At 44.4% G+C, this 21,124-nt stretch overlaps 1 long non-coding RNA gene across 3 annotated transcripts; it reads right to left on the bottom strand.

Moving 5' to 3' along the window:
* Positions 1-692: 692 nt before the first annotated feature.
* On the bottom strand, positions 693-11,964 carry LOC120509278. 3 transcript variants are annotated; one of them, XR_005629220.1, is made up of 4 exons: positions 11,780-11,964; positions 11,375-11,423; positions 9,957-10,059; positions 693-1,772 (listed from the first exon to the last, which is right to left on the bottom strand). It is a non-coding gene; the product is annotated as an uncharacterized LOC120509278 (long non-coding RNA). The 3 variants fall into 3 exon arrangements; XR_005629219.1 differs by lacking the exon at positions 693-1,772 and adding an exon at positions 4,433-5,170; XR_005629221.1 differs by lacking the exon at positions 693-1,772 and adding an exon at positions 4,433-5,170 and having other exon boundaries at positions 9,980-10,059.
* Positions 11,965-21,124: the final 9,160 nt, after the last annotated feature.

The following is a 21,124-nucleotide window of genomic DNA, read 5'->3' as shown; positions in this document are numbered from 1 at the left end:
TCCTCAGGAAGAGGCTCTGCAGAGCGCTGGGATGGTGCAATTGCAGCTGCCAGCCCTGTGTCCTGCAGCTGCAGCATGCCTGGCACAGGTGGAGGCTGAATGCACAGAAAGGGCTCTGGGGGGGCTGTCACCCCCGTGGGGACCTAGTTCCAGGCATGAGGACAGCACAGCACTTCTGCAGTCACCTCCTGACACTAATTCCCCCACCCTGTGGCTGATTTCTGGGTGCAGTCCAGCATTTGTATGTCTTGCAGGAATTGGCAGGCTTTGAAACTGCAGCTTCCTCACTTGGAGGGGTGACGAGATGATGAGGATGACAACTGTGCTGGAGGGAGGGATTTAATGCACCCTCCCAGTACCTCCCAGCGCCGTATTAGTCACAAAGGTCACATCTATTAAAAGACAGAGCTGAAGTGTGTGGCAAATGGGTCACATGTTACCAGCTTCTTGTTTCCACTCTAACTCATGCTAGAGGGGAAGTACTGTAGTGTCAAACAATTCCTCTGGGACCAGAGGTCTCAAGGCAGGGAATGCTGCTTCCATCCACTGGTTAACAGGAACAGGAAGGAGAGGGGGGAAGCTACCAAAAGATTTTGCCTATACAAACTATTTACCTAAATTCCCCAAGGGGATAGGAGAAACTCAGAGAAACTTTTCTCTTACTGCCATTGCATTTACAAGGAGAAAGCTCTTGCAGATCCTTTCCCAAGTGAGTTTTCTAACCAGACTTCTTGAAATCCCATGTTGGGTATCCATGTGTTACTGCCTGTCCTCACAAGCTAGAATTGCTTTAGCAGTGGGAATGAAATGAGAAAACTCAATTCCTAAGGAGCAGGTCCATAGGGCAAAGGCTTGGGTTGCTGCCTGAGGAAGAGTTGGCAGCAGCCACCACAGCTGTGGGAAGAGGTTACCCCCCTGGTGGTGCTACAGCTGTTAGTGCTGCTGTGTGGTAAATGAGATCAGAGCTCTCAGCTGGCTGGAAAAGATTTTTTTCCCCCCTTTTTTCCTCCTTTCAGCTGGGTTTTCAGTCAGATCAGTTCCCTATTCCAGTCCATGGTCTAGGGTGCAGCTGCATGTTGAGTTGTGATGGCATGATATGAAGACAGCACAAAAATAGACTGAAGGCACAGACGGGAGAGACTCTTCCAACAATGCTCACCAGATGCAGCTGAATGACCTCTGAGGCTCCTCCTTCCCAACAGTTAACAAAAGCTCTGTTAGGCAACGTCTCCAACAATCCTGAGGCTTTGCACTGGGGAAGGTCTGCTCTTCTTCCAGCATCTGTCTTCACATGCCAGCTTCCCCTCCCCACTGAATATGAGCAAGAGGAGCAGATGTGCTAAGGAATACAAACAGGAGGATGGATTCTGAAAAGGTGGTTGAGATCCACAGATGTAACGTCCTGCTGCCAAAATGCATCCTTGAATAGTGGGGATCAAGGACTGGTCTATTTGGACAGGCCCAGCTTTGCAAACTGTGTGTCTGAGCAGCATGCAGGGGAACACACATAATATAAAGGTTGACACGGAGATGTCAAACTTCAGTGTCAGAACCAAACTGCTGAAAGTTTTCTTTTTTTCTTTCTTTTTTTTTTTTTTAAATCTCAATAGTGCAAAGAAGAAACAGCTTGAGTTGCTGAGGGCTAGTGGGATCAGGCTTAAGAACAGACCCAGGTGGGGTGAGATATTTGTAAAGTTCTTTGTGAAGGGCTGTGCGTCCACCTGTACTGTGTGTCCATCTGTGCATGCTGTCCAGGATACACTAGAAGAAAACTGAGAAATACTAATAAATTGTGTGAGAAACTACATTCCCTGGGTCTGGGAGGCTGCCTTCCTCATAAGCAATATGTTTTACAGGAAGCTTTTTTCAGCCCTAGGCTGAAGGACATTTTCAGCAAGCTGCTTGCTTGTGCATTTCCCAGTGCACAGCTGACGTGAGCAGACATGGCACGTCACAGCCTGGAACGATTTCCAGTCTCGGTGCAGGTCAGCAGCTATGCCATGTCTGCAGAGCAATTTGGCACTTTTCTAGTTTAACCCAGTTAATCAAATCAGCCTCTTAAAATGATTTTTATTCAGCACTCCAGGAAAAGCAGTCTACTTCAGCTGAAAGAATAAAAGAGTCTTCTCTCAAAATACTGACCATAATGAGTGCACTTATTGAGAAACTTCTTGGAGGAGTTGTAAACCAAACAAATCAAGATCAGCCCTTCAGAAAAACACAACCTCAGAACAGGAAAGGCTTATTTCAAATTTATTATCCAAATAAGTGTTGTCTGTATGAGAAAAAATTGTGGTATTTAGGAATATGCCCTAGAATGTGAAACATTCTTCAGTTCCGTAAAGAAACATATTTATTTTTCTGATTATTGCTGATGGAATTGTGCCTTGAGTAACTAATGAATAGTGGTTCCTTTCACTTGGATATTTCTTAAACCCACGTACCCTTAAGGAAAATTTTAACTCTTGGCCTTTTGGGGGGCTTTGCACCTCACCTTGGGGCCATGACTCTGTAACATCTCACTACTAGATTATATCACACTTGAAGTGGAGGCAACTTTGCTTATTTCAAAGTACTTATTAAATAGATTGGTGCTGTGGGCAATACCTACATAGTAGTTATTATTTAGGATATCATGGAGACTCTGAAAAGGAATATCTCTGAATTCAACATTTTCTTGGATCCAATCAGGACTGAAATAATTTGGATCTAACTGGTAGATAAGTAAGACAGATAAATTGCAAGTTCTGCCTGTACAGACTCACCTGTGCCATGTCTCCTGCTATCTAGAGATACTCTTTGACCCTGAAACTCCTCACTTAACTGTTTGTCTTTATGTCTTGAGGGCTTGATCAGTGGAAGCTTTGCTCCTGATTATAGTGGGGCATGTCTAGGCTCAGCCAAAGCATGGATGAAGTTGAAACTGCAACTTTTTTTCTGCCTCCTCATCTACACCTTTGGCCTTTGGCCTGCAGTTTAACTGTGCTAGTTTCACCCAAACCCCTGACTTTACCTCCTGCTGTGCTGCATGCTGCCACCTTAGCTCCCTTTGGGATCCCTGTATTTACTTGAGTGTCTCTTATCTATTTTCACTCCAGGTAAGAACAGCTGTGCTGGTTTGGATCACCTAACCCATTCATCTACTCTGCCAGCAATAGGGGTTGTAAGCAGATTTGTATCAATCAGTTATTGCTATTTCCAACTATTTTCAGCTCAGAGGATTTGCTGAACCTGCTGTGGCTTGCCTGTGGCACGGACCCCTCCAAACACTTGAGAGAGCATTCAAGTTCCTTGCATCCTCAGGGTGCTTTGGAAAGGACCTCCTCAGCAGGTCCACTGCCTTCCTTCTGTTTGCTTGGAACTTGGCTCCTACCAGCTTAGTGAGCTGATCCCTTATTGTCCTGGAGACACAACCAACACTCCATCTCTATCCCTCCTCTCTGTGTCATTGATGATATCATAGCTTTCCCTGTACTGTCTCACATCTCATATCTTTTCCAGCTTTATAAGTCCTATTCTCCTGCACTGTTCCTTGTACAGAAGTTGTGTCACACCTTTGCTTACCCTGTTACTTTCCCTGAATCTTTTCCATCTCTTCTCCATCCTTTTCAAGGGCCCAGAACTGCACTGAGCATTCAAGGTGCAGATACAAGATGGATTTATACAGCAGCACAGTGATCTTTCTACTTTATTGGTTTTTCCTTCTGTAGTAATTCCAAACATCTGTTTGTTCTTTGACTGTTGCAGAGCAGTGATTTTATATTTTCAAGAAAGTATCTACAGTAGTTCAACCAAGGCTTCTTTCCTGAGTAGCAGCAGTAAGCATGGAAAACATTATTTATATGTGAAAATGAAGCTGCTTCTCCTTAAATGCATTCATGGCTATATACCTGCCTAGACTGAATTTTATTTGCCATTATTTGGGCTGGTCATTCTCTCTCTTAAGAACTTCCTGAGGACTTCACCGTCTGGCCTTGTATTCCCCACAAATAACTTTGTATTTATACTTTTTAAGTTTTTGACCTTCCTGCTCACCTCATCTTGCATTTCTCTGCTCTGGCTTCCCTCTTCTGCTCACATCTCTGTCTTTTCCTTGCTTTCATCTCTCCAAAGACTCACAATATCCTTCAGATTTCTTACCTGGATCCATCATCCTTCATATACATTGTCTGCAGCCTACAAACCAGAAATGCTATACTCTTTTTTTTTCATACTTTCTACTTTGCCATGTGTTTGAGATCATGTCAAACAGAGTTGTACCAAACGTCCAGTGTCTGAAGGGAGATTGTTCCTGCTGAAAGGGGGAGAGAGAGAGAGAGAGAGAGAGAGAGAGAGAGAGAGAGAGAGAGGACAGGGTGCTCCTGCCAGGCAAATGAAGTAATATTTAGGAATTTCCAAAATTACTCATGATGTAATTTTTATTTTTTGAAAACTATAGAAAATAAAGTTGTGGGTTTTGTTAACAGGAAAAAGAGGATTTATTAGCCTTTTTTGACCCTAGTGGTTAGCCAAAGTTTGGATTGTTTCAAAACCTAGCTGTTTATTTACAAAGAACAGGCATTGCTTTCTTTGCCTAACATGAGGAAACACTTTGCTTGCAGCTCTGAGCTGTTTTCCAGCGAGTGCTGCCTGCAGTCTGTGCTACCCGGCAGCACCCGGCAAAGCGCTTTGCCAGCGCTCAGAAGATTTGTGTCATGTGCCTTCCTTTTGGATGGTGGATCCTATTGTTCCAGATAGTTTATTCCATGAAGGAAGTTAGTGGTTCCCTGTTGCCAAATGAGAATGAATAGGGCTGAAATGTCTTCTGTTTCCAAAAAGCTTCAGCATGATTTATGATGGAAGGAACTTCATAAGGAGACAGTGGTCTTCCAGTCATGTTGATTTTTCAAGAATAAAAAATCTGTCTGAAAACTCTCCTTTTTTCACTATTTCACTAGAAAAGCACAGTTCAGGCATGCAGTCTTCATACCATAGACATCTCAGCTCTCTTGAAGTCCTAGCAAAGTCAAGCCTTGCTGTAATAATAGCATGGAATTCCACCACTGGAGGCAATGTTAGCCAAGCTCAAGACTTTCAGAGATTAACCTCCTGGCCAAGCTTCCCTGTTGAAAAGTTGAAAGTAGAACATCACATCTTTTCTTGTTTTCAAGGGTTTGTAAGTGGACTGTCTCTAATGAAAAGGTTAGGGAGACAAAGAGTTAATTTGGAAATGTGAGCTGGTTTTAATGACATTCAGAATTTGCTACATCGTTTCTGCACTACATAAAAAACTTTCAATAGGTCTGTGAAATTCTAAAAAATGCTTGTGGCAACAACTGACTTCAGCTGCTGGCTCCAAACCTTTGCTTCTTCTCCATGTAGGAATATCTCTTGGTCTTTTCCAGTGATTTTTCTCATGGGGATGGTCTGATTTTTCCTCCCTCCATTCAGACTGGCCCATACTACAGTTTGGAACACATCTTTGAACACCTGAGGTGATGTAGGTCTGAGCAAACCCCCTGTAACCTGTTCACATTTTGAGTATGTTGCTCGACATCACTGCTCGTAGCCACACTCAAACACAGCCTTACAGACCAGCCAGGCACTGCCACTGCAATTCCCAATCCCTGCACGGTGTAACCCAACTCAGGCACAGCAGGAGAGGTAGCATCTCTTCCATAATCCAGACCTTTTTTGCTCAGTGCCCAGGCTTTTTCTGAGCTGTCTCCAGGAAGATATGCTCTCTGCTCTTTTTCAAAGCAAAGAGCACAGAGGGCTTTCTAACAGCAGCCTTCTGCTGCATATTCTCACTGCAGAGGACACAAATGCTTTTTCCCAAGAGGCAGTCCTGCTTTTCTTGTTACAGATGCTGCTTCTCACACTCCACTTAATGAGAGGACATATTTTTAGCTTAAGGTGTGAGTAAAGAGTAAAACCAAAGAAGTCCTCCAGTTGTGTGAGTGTTGTTAGAGCGTGCTACCTTCCATGGCAGCACAGCAGCTTCCTGGCTCTGGTGCATGTCAGCACAAGGGTAAAATACCCATGGGCAGCTTGGTGGGCTGCTACAGGCACCTGAGAGCTTTCCCTTGACTCTAACTTTGTTTATTACTCCTTCTTAGGTTTCTCTTCACCTTCAGCATCTCAAAGAGAAATTGCCTGTCCAGGGAGAGAGTGTCCCAGGCACCCTAACACAGAGATGCTCTGAAAGTGCAGTGCATGAGACCCTTTTCCATGTAAGAAGCCAACACTGAGACCTGGGCAGCTTTCTGCATATGTCAGATGTGTCAGCTCAGGGTTAACACAGGCTGAGACAGTGTTCCCTGTGTCAGACAGGATCTTCTGTGCTGGAGGTGAGCACACACAGCCTTGCTAAATCCCCAAAGGCTCATGAGCTTCTCCCAATGGTTCCTCAGTACATCCCCTGCTGCTAGGCCAGGCTGATGGGAAGAGGAGAGAGTGGGAGATGTTGCCCACAGAAATGCACTCTTTTGCAGAAGCTGTTTATGTCTGCCATGCCCACTGTCTTGCAGCTCTTTGACTCTTGTGGCTCAAGAGCCTCCAGATACATCTCAGACCTGAGTGGTATCATCTTTTCTTTAAGGTTTTGTGACAATGAAGAAACACCACACTACAGAAGAAAAACACCAATTTGAACTAGTACAGGCCAAGGAGTTACAATGAAACTACTCCTTTTATTGAACAATTTTTATGGTCTTTGCTGCTAATATGAAAATGCAGCATGACTTGTAATAGGTTAATTTTGTACCACAATATACTTTGTTAGAAACTAATGATCTCGCCTATCAGATGCAATTAATTGAAATTTCCTTTGGAATATGTGATATAAATAGTTGCAGTTTCCAAAAAAACAAATGTTAATACTCTATACATATATTTTTCATTGCATTAGCTAGTTTGTCCTTAATCCAATAATAAACCTTTAGTTGTTCAACTCTGAGAAATTTTTTTGGTATCAAAAAGCTGACAAAATTCAGTACTTGTGAGTGGAAAAGTAGTTCTGCTTTGGTAGATTCAGACTCCATTAATGATTAGCTCTTGCTATGCAATAATTTACACCTTGTCCAAACAGGCGTTTTTGTAAAATTTGGTTTTTAATTTGTAATGCTTGAAGTCACTTGCAACATTACATCCACAAATAACAACTCTTAGGTGAAATCCCCACATGTGTATATTTTCTTTCAACCAGAAAAATCTTCTGCTGCAGTTTGAGCAGCAGCCCAACCCAAAGCAGAGGCCAGGAGCCCACAGTGGAGGGTGAGAGGGGTGAAGGACTGCATCAAGCACTCAGGTAAACAAAATGCTCGTTAATCTTTGCCCTCGGCATGCAGCAAGCGTGAGGGAGCGAACTCTCATCTGGAAGAGTATTTGGAGAGAAGTAGCAAACATGCTATAAATTAACACCCTTGTTGACTTAATGAAAACCTTCCTGCCTTAACAACCTGCCAGACAGGGGTGTGATTGATCTGTCTTCCCAGCAGTGCTCCCTACCACAGAGGAAATGTGTGTATGCTGTGAAGGATGGCTGGAAACGAGCAATGAGAGCAGCTGTCCCAGCCAAAGATGGGCCATGTTCCCAGCAATCTCCACAGCACTGGGTTTGAAGGGTGCTGCACCTGTGTGTGTGCTGCCACTGTGGGCAATCTGTCACCAGCAAGGACATAGCTGAGATTTATTAAAAGGAACTGTGGTTTAAACAAACCGTAAACAGCCTCAGCGCTCTGTAGTTCAGCTGGACTCAGTTTGCTCTTTGCCTCTGAAGCTTCCTGTTACCAGGAGCCCAACTACAAAGACATGGCTCCTTTCATGTGGTGTCCTGCCAGGCTGGGTCACATGTGTGCTCCTGAGAGCACAGTCTACTCCAGTGTCTGCCACTGGGCCCTCCTTGGCCTCTCCATGGGAGACACCCATTCCTCTTCCTTATTATAAGGAATTCTGTGCAGTGAATTGCTAAACCATCCAGCGTCTAAGCCTTCTGGGAGACAATTATAAAGGCAATTGTTCTGTCACCTTTCTCGTGCCTCTTCTGTGGATCTGTATGTACAATCCCACTGAGCGCTTTGGACTAGAAAATTGTTTTGTTATAATCAATGAAAGGTTTGTTAAAAATGAGTGTCTTACTGTTGGCATTCGATATGTATTTTTGAGGGATGCTGAGGAGTTGTGGATGACATGCAGTGGGTGGCACAAGGAGGGCTTGTGTCTCCTTTAACAGTGGTCTGAATCTGCCCTGGTTAATTGGTTAATGCTAATGAATATTTGTCAACAGCTTGGCTTGTAGGAGGGAGCTGTGAGGATCAGTCCCAAGCACGGCTCTGCTGTTGAGAGGAGCTATTTTATATGCAGGCCTTCTGATGTTGCAAAGAGTACAGGAAGGGTATTTCCTTCAGCTTGGGCTGAGGAAAGTGAGAAGGAGTAGTGAGAGGTGGTGGTGCTCCTCTTGCTGATGTGCCCTACAGTAGGTTGCAACCAGGACCTTGTCTATGCATGAGATTTTATACCACAAATAGCTATTCCATATTTGCTCTTTGTTGAGAAAAGAAGACAATTTTAAATAGCACATCCAGGTAGCAATTTCTAGGGCCCAAGAGCTGGGTACTTCTCGTGCTGCTTCTGGCAGAGGTGAAGGACAGATTGGGTTGTAGAGGCATTAATAAACTTGCATGTAGGAGCTGGCCCTTTGGGAGCTACTTTAAAGCATTTTGAAAACACACATTCCTTTCTCCCTTGTACCTCTCCAGTCTTTAAACAGCAGATTTCAGCACACACAGCTTCTGCTCCTGAACTTGTGCATTTAGAGCAAGTGAATTTTCTGCTGTAGTTTTGCACTTGTTCTGGGTTGACAATTTCTGCTGCTGCCAGTGTTGCTGCCTACCCTCCCCTCTGTGCCCAAGGGGCAGCAGCCCTTGCTTCCCATGACCAACTGCACAGGGAGGGACAGTCCTGGGGTAGGACCTGCACCAAGGCAGACATTTCATGGAGGTCTGGTGAGGCAGAAGTGAGGAACCAACAGGAAAAGTCACTGGTGTTCTGCTATGTTAGAGGTATTCCTGGTAGCATGCAGTTATATCATTAAATGGAGAATGTATAGCAGAAATTTCAGCCATGAACCTTGTTCCAGTGTCCCTAATGTGAAAGGCTGTGCAAGGGCTTTTTTGTGTGAGAGGCTGCAAATGAAGGAGCAGGATACTCAAGGCAAGAGAGATTTCGGTAAATGTGTGAAAAGGAAGAAGCTGATGCAACATTTCCTCTCTTGAGCAAGTGGCAGCTCAGCTCTCAAGGCAGCTTAACACTGTGTGGGTCCTGGAGCCAATATGAGCAGAGGTGCTGGCACTGGGATAATACAGGTGGGATCAGAGGCAGCTGCTGCCACCAATGTATCCCCTCAAACGTCTTTTTCTGGCTTCTCTCCCCTCCAACCCCTCCCCTTTAAGAAAAGTGCTGTTTGTAAATTGGTTCATCATTTTGGGAGCAGGGAGAATTTCTTTACTGAGCACCAGTTTAGGTCAATTTTCCTGTGTTTCTGCATGGCGGTGTTGCACCAGGGCTATTTATAATGACACTCTTAAATCTAAGATCTGGCATTGTGCTGGCTATCATGGCTGGCAGAAGGTCTGCCCTCTAATCCTGCTTTTGCACCTCTTTCTCCCACTCAGTTCAGGGTGAAATGTTCCCATTCTTTTCATGGCTTGGTTTTATACCCTGGTTAAAGAAGAAAAATATATGTGCTATGTAATAGTGACTGCTTGTTCTTCATCAGATGTGACCTTACACATGTAGGAAGTGTTTTCTATAAAGAAGAAAAATATATGTGCTATGTAATAGTGACTGCTTGTTCTTCATCAGATGTGACCTTACACATGCATCAGATGTGACCTTACACATGTAGAAAGTGTTTTTTATTCTCAAAAAAAAAAAAAAGAAAAAGGGGAAAGAGAGTAGGAGCCATACCAACCTACCTTACCTGGTAGGTAAAACCTACCAGGAAGATAAAATGTCATCGTAACACAGCAGGACTGAGCCACAGGACAACTCCAGAAGCAGCGTTCCAGCAGCGCAGCCCTGCCAAGGAATCACGACCAGCTGCTGTCAGGGGTTGGGTTTTTTAATAGTGTCACTTGAAATGTGGCCATATTCTGAAGAGAAAGGCAGGCAGAGGAGGGCAGTGGGTGGCCCTCCCACCAGGCTGTCTCCTGACAGCTCCACCTCTGCCTGCCCAATCCCCAATGCACTGACAACAGCTGTGTGTAAACATCTCTTTCTCCTCCTGTGTTCCAATAGTGCTTTTTCAGAGAAACCTCTGCTTTGGCTGGTGAACAGCCAAAGCACTTCTCATGGTTTTCTCTGTTCCCAAGGATGTAGGCTCTTCAGACCTTTAATGGGACCTTCATTGTCCAAATCCAAATATCTTTCAAGCCTTTCTCTATTGAAATTATGCACCAGATGTCCACGTTAGGGCCATAAAGATTTGGCATTTGCAGATAGGCAGGAGGAAGCACAGTGAAAGGAACCATTTTCTCAGTAACATACACTGCTGAGGGCTGTGTTTATGTTGAGCCATGCTCTCACATTTCAGACCAGTGCAGTGTGCCATCTATGGCACCAAAACACACAGGGTGGTGTATTTTTCAGTGGATTCCACCTCTGTGGACTTTCCTGATTTCTGGCTGCTGCTCAGCTGACAGAAGTGCTCAGGTCCAGACTGTTTCTGTTTTCTCTGGTAGGCTTCTCCCACATTGTTGCCCATCAAGGGTGCCCATGGGGTTTTGACTGGGAGGTGCAATCACTGCTGCAGGATGAGGGGAAAACTGCAATGCCTCCAGATATATTTGCTTTTTCAGCTTCCACCTGCTAAACTGGTAGGTAGCTGGTGTACACCAGGAGCTTTCAAATCCTCCTCCTGTCCAACACAGCATAACCTCCCCCATCCACACCAGGCTGGCACTGCCTGGCACCTCACCAGTGTGAAGTCCATTTTCAGAAACCCTGTAATTATGTTAATATTCAGGCATGACGTGCAGTATTGCTTGGGCTAGCCCTTAATTGTATGAACAGGAAGACATCAGTGACATCAGGGAGTGTCATAGTCTCCTCTTCTGCTTCAGTAAGGAAGGAAACTTCAGTAAGGAAGTTTCCAATGCAAACAGTAATACCAGAGAGGTGATTTTTCAATGGCTCTTTTACACAGCAACAAAGAGGAGAATTTGACTTTGAAGATGGAAATTGCTTGTCTGAGTGGGTGCACAGCAGTGACAGCAGCACAAGGTGTGTGCCTGGACAGCTGCTCCAGCTGCATTCCCTGCAAAGGGCTGAGCTCCCAAATCTTATGTCCACAGAAAGTAATGGAAAATTCTGTGTTAGGAAGTATACAACTTACCTGAGACCATACTCTGCAGAGACTTCTTAGCTTGCTTCACAATCCTTTTCTGAACAGGAAAAAGTAAAAGGAAGTTATTTCTCTGGAATGCTTTGATGAATGCTATTTGTAAATCCTTTCAATTATATTTTCCTGTTATGGAAGCCTAGAAGGCCAGTGTGTCCTTTTTTTTGGGTGTTTGCAATCAGACATGGCCACACCTGTGGAATATTCCTTCTTGTAGATGATTTCTCTCCCCCTGCTGTTTCAGAAATCAGCCTGCTGGGCTGAAGCTAAGCATTTTGAAACAACCATAAAGTTTGTACATCTGTGCTTTTGTTGTTTTTTGTTTGTTTGCTTGTTTAGTTTGGGTCTCCCCTCCCCCTAGTTAATACACAGAAGACTTCTCCAATTAGCCTGACTTACCTCTTAGCCACTTCTTTTGGGTACTCTGGCAGTCATTGCAGCTGCAAGGAAGTGATTTCCAAGGTTTAAAGGAAAAATGAGCCTGCCCTCTAGCTGCTGAGTGCACCCTTTTTCCCATTTCCTTGACTTTCCTAGAGCACCTAGGACAGAAAGTCAGTTTTGCTCCCTCCCCTCATGCTTCCGGAGCTCTGATGGTCCTTGTCCTGCCCAGGGGCTCCAGCTATGTTTGCAACACGGCTCCTCTGCATGGACACGATCTGGCATCTCACCAGTGTGAAGTCCATTTTCAGAATGGCCATTAACTGATAAGGACAACTGTGTGACTTTTGCACAGCAAAGCTGGCTCTCCAAGCCACAGGGCAGCAGTTTGTGCCATAATTTCACCTGCATTGCCTTTGCCATGGTGAGGAACCCATGCTTGAAGGGCAGGACAGACCTCAGGGTCTGGTGATACGTAGCACCCAAGGTCAGCATCTGGGTTTAAACCACATAAAGGATAAGGACCACACTGATGAGGAGAGAAATTATTTTAGAGGTGTTGGCATAGCTCAATGATTTTTGGCCATGGTAAATCCTAGCACCGGCCTTTCACAAAAGAAAGTAATTTCTCCAGTGGTCTGAAAGAAAAACAAATGGTACATAATTTCAGAAATGTAAAAAAAGTTACTTTAAGTGTTTTGGTTTGGGTTTTTCCCCTAAAAAAATAAAATTTCTTGCAGAGGAAACTTTCAAGAGGAACTACTCTGTTTTCAAGCATTTGAAATGGAAACCAAGAAACGAATATTTAGGGAAAGTGGCTTCTTTTTTAATGCTGCCTCTGCCTAATGAAACTGCTGGAGATAACACGGGTCAGGTCCACTTCCTTTCTTTGCTCAGAGCAGCTTGGACAGCCATTGCCCTGATTTCATGATGATGAAGTTCTTCCTTTCCAGAGCAAATGCATGCTCTGTGTCCTCTGACAGGCATCCTGCTGGAGCTGGGCTTGTCCCGAGGGACTGTGGTGTTTGTCCTTGAGGGGTGAGCACTGACCTGCTCTGCAGACAGCGTCTCACTTTGCTGGCTGGGGCTCACTGGGGCACACAGGCATTTATTTAATTAACACAGGGGTTAGGCCACCTTGTTAAATAGGGAGCAAGACTAATCAAATTACCACTTCTGGAGGCAAAACATTGCTCTTAACCAAAAGTTCCCATTTCTTAGAGAAATGGCCTAAGGGAAAGGCTCTGGTATAACACTTTTGTCTGAAGGAAAATGGCTGTAGGGCACTTGAAGAGCAGCTGTTGAGCTGAACAATAAAATCCTCCCTGCCCCTTGTAAAAGGTTAGAAAGAGGGAAAGAGAAAAACGGCTTTAAACATTTCTGATTTTTAATTTTTATTTTTTGGAAACTAGGATTTTTACTAACATGAACTTTGTGGTGAGTGTCTGCCATCACTGAATGCTTAAAAGTAAAATGTACAACCTCCTCTCTGCCAGATATTTGGTGAAGGCCGTGAGGCAGAGGGGTAAGGTGAGCTGCCAAATGGGTGAAGGCTTTGAACACGACGGAAAACTGGAGAGAGCCGTAAACACAGACCAAGGAGGTGGAAATTTCCCGAGGGAGTGCGAGGGTGCCCTGAGGGGCCGGTGACAGGCGGGGGCTGTGGCGGGGCAGGTTTGCAGAGGCGCCGGGGCCGTGCTCCTCAACAGCGAGCTGGGGGCGTACGGAGCAGCCGGGAGAGGCGGCGTGTCTGTAAATCACGTTCTAGAAGGAATTTTCCGCTCGGGAAGCCGCTAGGTGGCATGTGAGGCGCAGCAGAAGCGCAGCGCCAGAGCCGGAGGCCGAGCCGGCTCCTGTGGTCAGGCGCGGCCTGAGGGGCCACGGCCGCCTCCGGCACGGGGACAAGGGCCGGCTTGTTCTAGGGACTGTATTCTAACATAGCTCAGCTCTCTGGGGTTTTGTTTGTACTGATTATTGGGTCGGGATTTTGTTTAATTGTGGTTTCTCTATATTTTTTTGTTTGTTGGGGGGATTTTTAATGTTTTCTTAGGGTTTTTTTAGGGTTTTTTTGGGGGGTTATTGTTGTTTTTTGGTTTTGTTTGTTTTTTTCCCCCCTTTTCTTTAAAATGGAAAGAAAATATTCGGAGATTGTGGGACACAATATTTTAGCAGGCAGGACCAGCTTACACTTCACAAGTACCTCCTGGCTATAAACCAGGAGGGATGTAGCCACCAGCCCCCCTTGCAGGCCATGTCTGAGCCTTCATAACATTACCAGTTACCTCGTGCTGTCTTTTCAGCTTTAAACAAAGTGTTCTTTTACACAGATGTTCACTGACTGGACCTTTAACTATGGCCAGATATATTTTTAAAGGTCACTGAAGAGTCACCATCACTCTATACTATTGCAACGTTGGAGCTGTTGTCCAGCTCTGTTGTCTCTGCCTGGTAGTGAACCATTTGGTCATTTTCTTGTGTTTTTTCTTGTGGTGTGTGTTTGTTTTTAATGCTCAAGTTGAAAAACTCCCACAAAGATCCTATGCAATCTCAGATGACTAATTGAGGCTACTTATTTGTAGCAATGTGTTGCAAACTCATCTTTCTTTCTATAGGTAAAAGCATCTTCTACAATGCACTTTTGATAAGTTCCTGCAGTGATTTTTGCAAGTAATGCCACAGAGGTCTCTTAAATTCTCCCAGTGTATTGTTGTCATACACCAATTTGAAAATAAGCCTCTGAAACCAGATTCTCTGGATTGTTTGATCATGGCACAAAATGATATTTTCTGCCAGCTATCCAGCTTGCAGGAATATTTCAGTTTGACACAGAAAACTTAGTGAATGAACTAATTGAATGGTATGCTAAAATATATGAAAAATAAAGGGTACTTCTACAAAAAATGTGGAAGCATAAATAGCCCTAGCTATGCTGGGGAAGATACAGGTTCTACCTAGTAATGAGTCCTGGTCCCTAGGAAGAGAGAGGTGGAGAAGTGTTTTGAAAGGTGAAGAGGCACCTTTGTTCTGCACTGGGCATCCTTTGTGCAACCACCACCAATCAGCCATGGAAGCTGTGGGTTGGACATGTGAAACATGAGGGCAGGGACATGTTCCCACTCCATCACTTGCAAAGACAAGCCCTAATTTGATTATGAATTACAGGGACTCACCATTAGCTCTGGAAATGGCCTCCTGCCTTCATTTTTCTGCCCCATCCAATATTTGGGTAATATTGGCTGGATGGTCTCCATCTGCAGCCTACACAGGTGCCAAGGACCATCAAGACATCCATGCTTCTGCTCTTCTGCTGCTTCAAGTCTTGAGTGGATTTATAACTGAAGGAACAATTCAGAAGTTTTAAGACTTGCTGTTTTGGCTACATTTGATTTTTCAGCATAAACACCACTAAGGACTTTTCAAAACAAACTGATGTGTTTGCTTTTGTAATTTCAGCATTTGCTGTCAAAACAACCCTCTTGGTGGCTCTCTTGTTCCTGTGGTACGTGGGCCTGTGTGGCTGGCTTTTGGCTCTGCAGTTCAGAACAATCTGTAGCACTGATCAAAAGGATGAAGGCAATCCAGCCACTTTAAAAAAGAAAACCAAACTCCAAAGAAACAAGTTATTTGGTACTTTCTGACTGATTTTTTCCTTTTGTCTCAGGATTCAGGCTGTAACAATTGGGCATGAGGGCTCTGTATGTTTCTGCTGGTTCCAAGTAAATAGCTCTGTTGTGTGGGAGCAGTGATGGACCTATACTGTGCTATTTGATTAGCAATAAGATGCATTAAAAGGCTGAGGTGGCACTGGATTTACTGTGAAAAGAGATGGTGCTAAAGGAGCCCAAACTGCCTTTTTCAGGTAATTGTTGTCTTCTGCCCTCTGCTTAGTTCAGGCATGTTGCCCTCTCCTTCCCTTCTGCAGAGCGCTTTAGCACTCTGGATTTTTGTCTTTTTGGGCTTTTTTTACTCTGGCAACAAGTGCTTCCCCAGGATCTGGCTACTGCTCTGACCCTGTCAGATAATGAGCATGGCCTTAGCACTTCAAGTTGATGTAAATTAAAGCACAGGGAAGGATTTGGTCTTAACTGCATTTGATTTTGACCTGCTGATGCTGCATGCTGTAGCCACACAGGCACTGAGACCCTCTTGTAGCATGAACAGATCTTGGAGAAGAAATCCCCATGAGGAGCACCCAAATGGAGATGGTTTCAGTCTCACAGGCATCTGAGAAATCAGAAATGTTCCCTATTTACTTTAGAATGAACCCAGATTCCTGGGGCCTTTGCTGTTCAGCAGAAAGGTCATGGAGATCATTTGCCTCTCTGTAACAGCCCTGAAGTAACCAGAGAGGTATTCACTGGGCAGTGACAGACTGTGTGTCAGGCCCTGCACTCATGCCTGGTTTCAGGTGGGAGCTCTGCACCCTCTTGCCCATACACAACAGGATGGGAGAAGGCATGCCAAGGGGGCTCCTGAGGAAAACAGTTCCACCTGGTTTTAGTTTATTTGCCAGAAGCTCAGCTCTTGTTTTCCTGCAGCCTGGCTGCTCTCCCAGGACGGGGGATGGTCTCTTTTGCTTGGAGAAGAGGTTACGTGTCCACAGCTCTGTGGCACTGTGGCCTTAGGCTGGTTGCCTGGACTGGTGCCTTCAGAATTTTGACATTTTTCATCTAATGGTGAGCTTAATCAGTTCTCAGTAGTGTCACATTTCAGCTGAGTTTAGACAGCAAGAGAGGCCACTGTCTGGTTGCTATTAGGTGAAGTTGGAGGAACACAAAGTGGGCTAGTGGACTAGTCCCATAAGGACAGGTAAGGACAGATAAGGAAGGATATTGCAAAGGATTGACCACAACCTCCCATCTGGGCTGTGGCCATATCCCATCTGACCTGCTCTGCAGGGTCTTAGCTACGTGATCTGGGTTTCCAAGACCCCAGCAGGTTTAAGCAAAGGGTTTTTATGCTGCTATTGCAACACCAGTTTTTCCAAGAATTTTAGCTGAACTTACCACTGTTCCACTCAGACTCCTCGGAAAAAGGTCATTCTGGCCCCACTTTGGGAAAGTGCTTATTTCCTCATCAGAAACTGGTGTCCTGATCCAACCTCAGTGATGTAAGGCACAGATAGGGTGGGGCCCTCGTGTTTGGCCTCAGGCCAAGTCAGCAATAAGGACACACCTGCAGCACTCTGTCAGCAGGGATTTTATTTTCTTTTTTCTACAGCTAAAACAACAATTTTTTTCCTAAATTTTTTCTGAAATATTGACTGAGATAACTACACTCCTACACTCTCAGCCAAAACAGCTACCTGGTAAAACTTTTCAAAGTAGAGGCTGACCCAGGGCTTGCACTTTGGTATTGCAGTAGAAATGTTGCCTAGGACTGTGGGAAAAGAATGAAGTTCCTCAGGCAGTGCTAGGTTTTTAAAAAGCAGCTCATGGTCATGTGTTTAGTTTACAGCTCAAGGCTTTTAGTGCATGTTCCTCACTACAGGGTCAGCTTAATTTTCCAGGCACTGTGTTGGGATATATGGTACAAACCAGAGGCAGCTTATTTGCAGCACATGGAGCAAGAATCTTCAGGTGTTATGGGTAGGAAGGACACTAATTAAAGGAAGCAAAATGAGATCACAATTAAAAATACTTTGGTACGTTAAAATCTTGCATGTTGAATGCTAAAATATTTAGCATGTGAGTGCTTTTAATATTGAAATATCTTAATTAGACTTTGAAATAAAAATATTTTGTTCTGGTGGCACCCAAACAAAACTTTTAGCCTTATCCAAATGGGTGTTTACACTCTTCTCTTATTAAATGTCACTGAAATCATCCTGTTTCCTGGGGTATCTGGGTTTCAACACAACTGTGTTTACCCATGCACACCCTTCTGTTAGAAAATGCTCAGCTCTTTTTAGATATGACTGTTGACTAATATAGAATCAGTTAACTTACCTGCTGTATAAATTTGCTCTAAGAAATTACTCAACAACATTATTTTAATAAAAGCTTCACCAATGCATATGTGTTTGAAACCTGGATAGAAGCATCTACATCTCTTCTGGAATGAAGACTGTGGACAGCCTTAAGAGGTTTTGTCCTTTTTCAGTTCCCACACATTTATTAGTATATGTGATGCAAAATTTTACTGTAAAATTTAGGAGATTCAAGTTGCAATGTGCCAGAAAGGGCAGCAGTAAGGAGGAAAAGGAGGAAAGTAATTTCCAGATCCTCTGACTGGTCCTGAGTTCTTCTGCCAAAATGTGGTGCACACACTGCCCTGTATTTAGTTTCCTTTATCATGAGATGGAAGGACTGGACAGATACCAGAAAAACTTGTAGACTCCCTGACTGCACAGAGGAACAGAAAATGGAAATAGCCTTTAAGTCCTGACACTGTATCAATACACAAGGTGAATGAAGGAAAGAGTCTTATGAATAACTGTTCTGTAACTGCACATGCAAGAACTGACAGAAGTAAAAATATTTTTTCCACTTGGGAATGTTATTCTTTTAGAGAGCCTTGTTTCCCTCCTGCCACGATATGGTGACAACCTATTATAAACATGAACAGCACAATGAGTAGTATGTCCTTGTTAGAGGGTCAGGAACAAAGCTCCTTAACTCACAGAGAGAAGTGTCTTTTTGAATTCATTTACACCATCTCAGTGCAATGACAATTCTCAGCGCAATGACAATTCTCAAGGGGACATTTTGGTTTTTTAATATATTTTTTTCTTATTTCTTGCATTCTAGCAGCTGAAGTTTATAGCAAAGGTAGCAACAGAGCATAATTATTACCGTTACTGATCTGATTTTGGTTTAAGATCCTTGAAGCCAAAGCTTTTATGTACTGCAAATCAAGGGCACTCTGCTGAGTGCTTTCCTGGCTTCCAGAGAGTGATCACCAGTGACAGCTAAAGATCTCATCTATTATTTATCAGCTTTGTCATATTTTGAGTTTTGTAGGCAGTGGAGTAATAAAACACCTCTGTATGGAAATGATTCAACATCACAGGGATTGATCCAGCAATAACCTGGCCAGCATTTAGATAGAGAACATGGACACTGGAAGCTTTATGGAGGAGGTGGTTTGCCAAATGCTGGAGTTTCTTTATTGATCACCTCTCATAACATTTTCCCCTTTTTAAAAACCTGTAACAGTCATCCATGCTGAAAATCAGAAAAGGCATTTTCATTGTCCATTTCTGCAGAACATGGTGCTCAAGCATATGCCAGACACTACTGTTACTAAAAGAAGTACTACACCAGCTTGTAGAAGTGCTACACCAGCTTGGTAAAATGACTGATGTTAGGTTAAATTTCCATGGAAAAGCCTGTCTGCTCCCCTGCCACTCCAGGAAACCCCATTTGTGGAAGCAGATGCTTCCTACCAGCCTGACTCCCAGTGCCTGGAGGGGGTGGTCCATGATAGACCCCGGTTAAATTTCCATGGAAAAGCCTGTCTGCTCCCCTGCCACTCCAGGAAACCCCATTTGTGGAAGCAGATGCTTCCTACCAGCCTGACACCCAGTGCCTGATGTCTACACCAGGAGGGGCTGGTCCATGGTAGACCTTATAAGAAGGGCACTCAGACTCTGTAAAGTATAATTTTAAATCCTGTTTATTAGAGTGCCTTGGTTTCAACTGCAATAGAGCTTTCCTCCTAGTCTATGGTACAGGGTTGTGTTTCAGATTTAGTATGGAATGATGTTGATAACACTGATGTTTCATGTTGGTCAGTAGTGTCGACCCTCAGGCATGGACTTTTTAGCATCTCATGGTCTGCCAATGAGCAGGTGCACAAGAGTCTGGGAGGGAGTGTGGCCAGGACAGGGGACCTGAACGGGCCAAAGGGATATTCCATATCAGAGAACATCATGTCAAGTTACTAAACTGGTTGGAGTTGGTTAGGAGCTGCTGATGGCTTCTTGCGGTAGTGAACAATTATATTGGGCATCACTTCTTTTTCTGGGGTTTTATTCCTCTCTTCTCTTTGTTCTCTCTCTTTTTATTACTATTACTATTATTATTATTATTATTATTATTATTATTATCATTATGTTTTATTTTCATTACTAAACTGTTCTTATGTCACTAGTTTTATCTTTTTCTGATTCTCCTGCCATTCCACCACAGTGAAGGGGGGACAAAAGGGGAAGTGGAGCAAGCAGCTGTGTGGTACCTTAGTTGCCATTTGGGGTTGAATCTTAACATAGAGAAAACACTACAAAAAAATCTTACATCCCTTCAGACAGCAGGAGCCCCAAGCTGTGCACCCACGTGCAGCACATCGTGCAGACCTCTCCACACAGAGGATTACAACTTGGGTGACTTGAACTGTTACAGGATTTTCTTACAAGATAGCAACTCTGCTCCTCATTTCTACTGTGTCAAACAGTGGGGATGTTCACATCACTACTTCATGGTGCACTTTTGGACAAAGGCAAGGCCATGCTGCTGATGTAATTGCTGGTGCCAAATGGGAGATGCCCACAGACTCCTGCATTACACCCAATGGTGAAATTTGCCCTGAGGCTGCAGGCTACCCCAGTGCACACATAGGCTAAGTGCTCCACGGATCACAAGGTCTTCTGAGCTCAGTGCTTACCCAGTCAGGATCTCTGTAAGGATGCTTTCCTGCACCCTGATCTCGTACAGAAGCTGTCCCAGCTGGCAGTGCTGCAGATGGGGGGCTCCTAGGGGCACCTGCAGCAGCTCCCTGGGCTGCAGTCCTGCTCCATGCCCTGACATTATGTGCCAGTTATTCTGCAGGCACACACCAGGCTGCCAGTGGTGGGAATCAGGCATATGGGCTAATCCACTGCCCCTTGTTGTGAGACCACTGTCTTCTCAGCACATCTTTCAGCAAACATTGCTAGGGAGGTTTAAGACACCTGTAAAAGCCCTTTAGCAGGCAAAAACTGAACCTCAGTTCAGTGATGTCAAACTCCTGCACGATGTCACTAGGCAGATGTTCTTTAAACAATGTAGAGTTACATTTCATTCACACAAATGACCTGAGTGTCTTTGTGCACCAGCTGATTCATGCTGACATTTTTATTATTCTGCAGCTATTGTAGGAAAATAGGGTCCAGATCCCCTGTCATGCTGCCCAGCTCTGTCATTTCTCAGGCCTCTGCCCAGAAACTGGAAGAGGCTACCAAACCAGAAGAGCAGCCAGTCTGCTCCTAAGCACTAGGGGTGCACTGGTGCAATCAGGCACAGGATGTGCACAGGCTGAGCCCTCCTGCTGATGACAAATATTTCAGCACTGACAACAGATTGTGGTAGACATGGCAGGGCTAAGGCAGTGATCTCCCAGAACACCTGATGGATGCTGCAGAATTTTTCTTGTCCTTTCAGTGACAGT

This window comes from Passer montanus, unplaced genomic scaffold (assembly GCF_014805655.1).
Source record: "Passer montanus isolate IOZ18808 unplaced genomic scaffold, ASM1480565v1 scaffold50, whole genome shotgun sequence".
NCBI lineage: Eukaryota > Metazoa > Chordata > Aves > Passeriformes > Passeridae > Passer > Passer montanus.
This window is presented reverse-complemented; position numbering and strand designations above follow the sequence as displayed.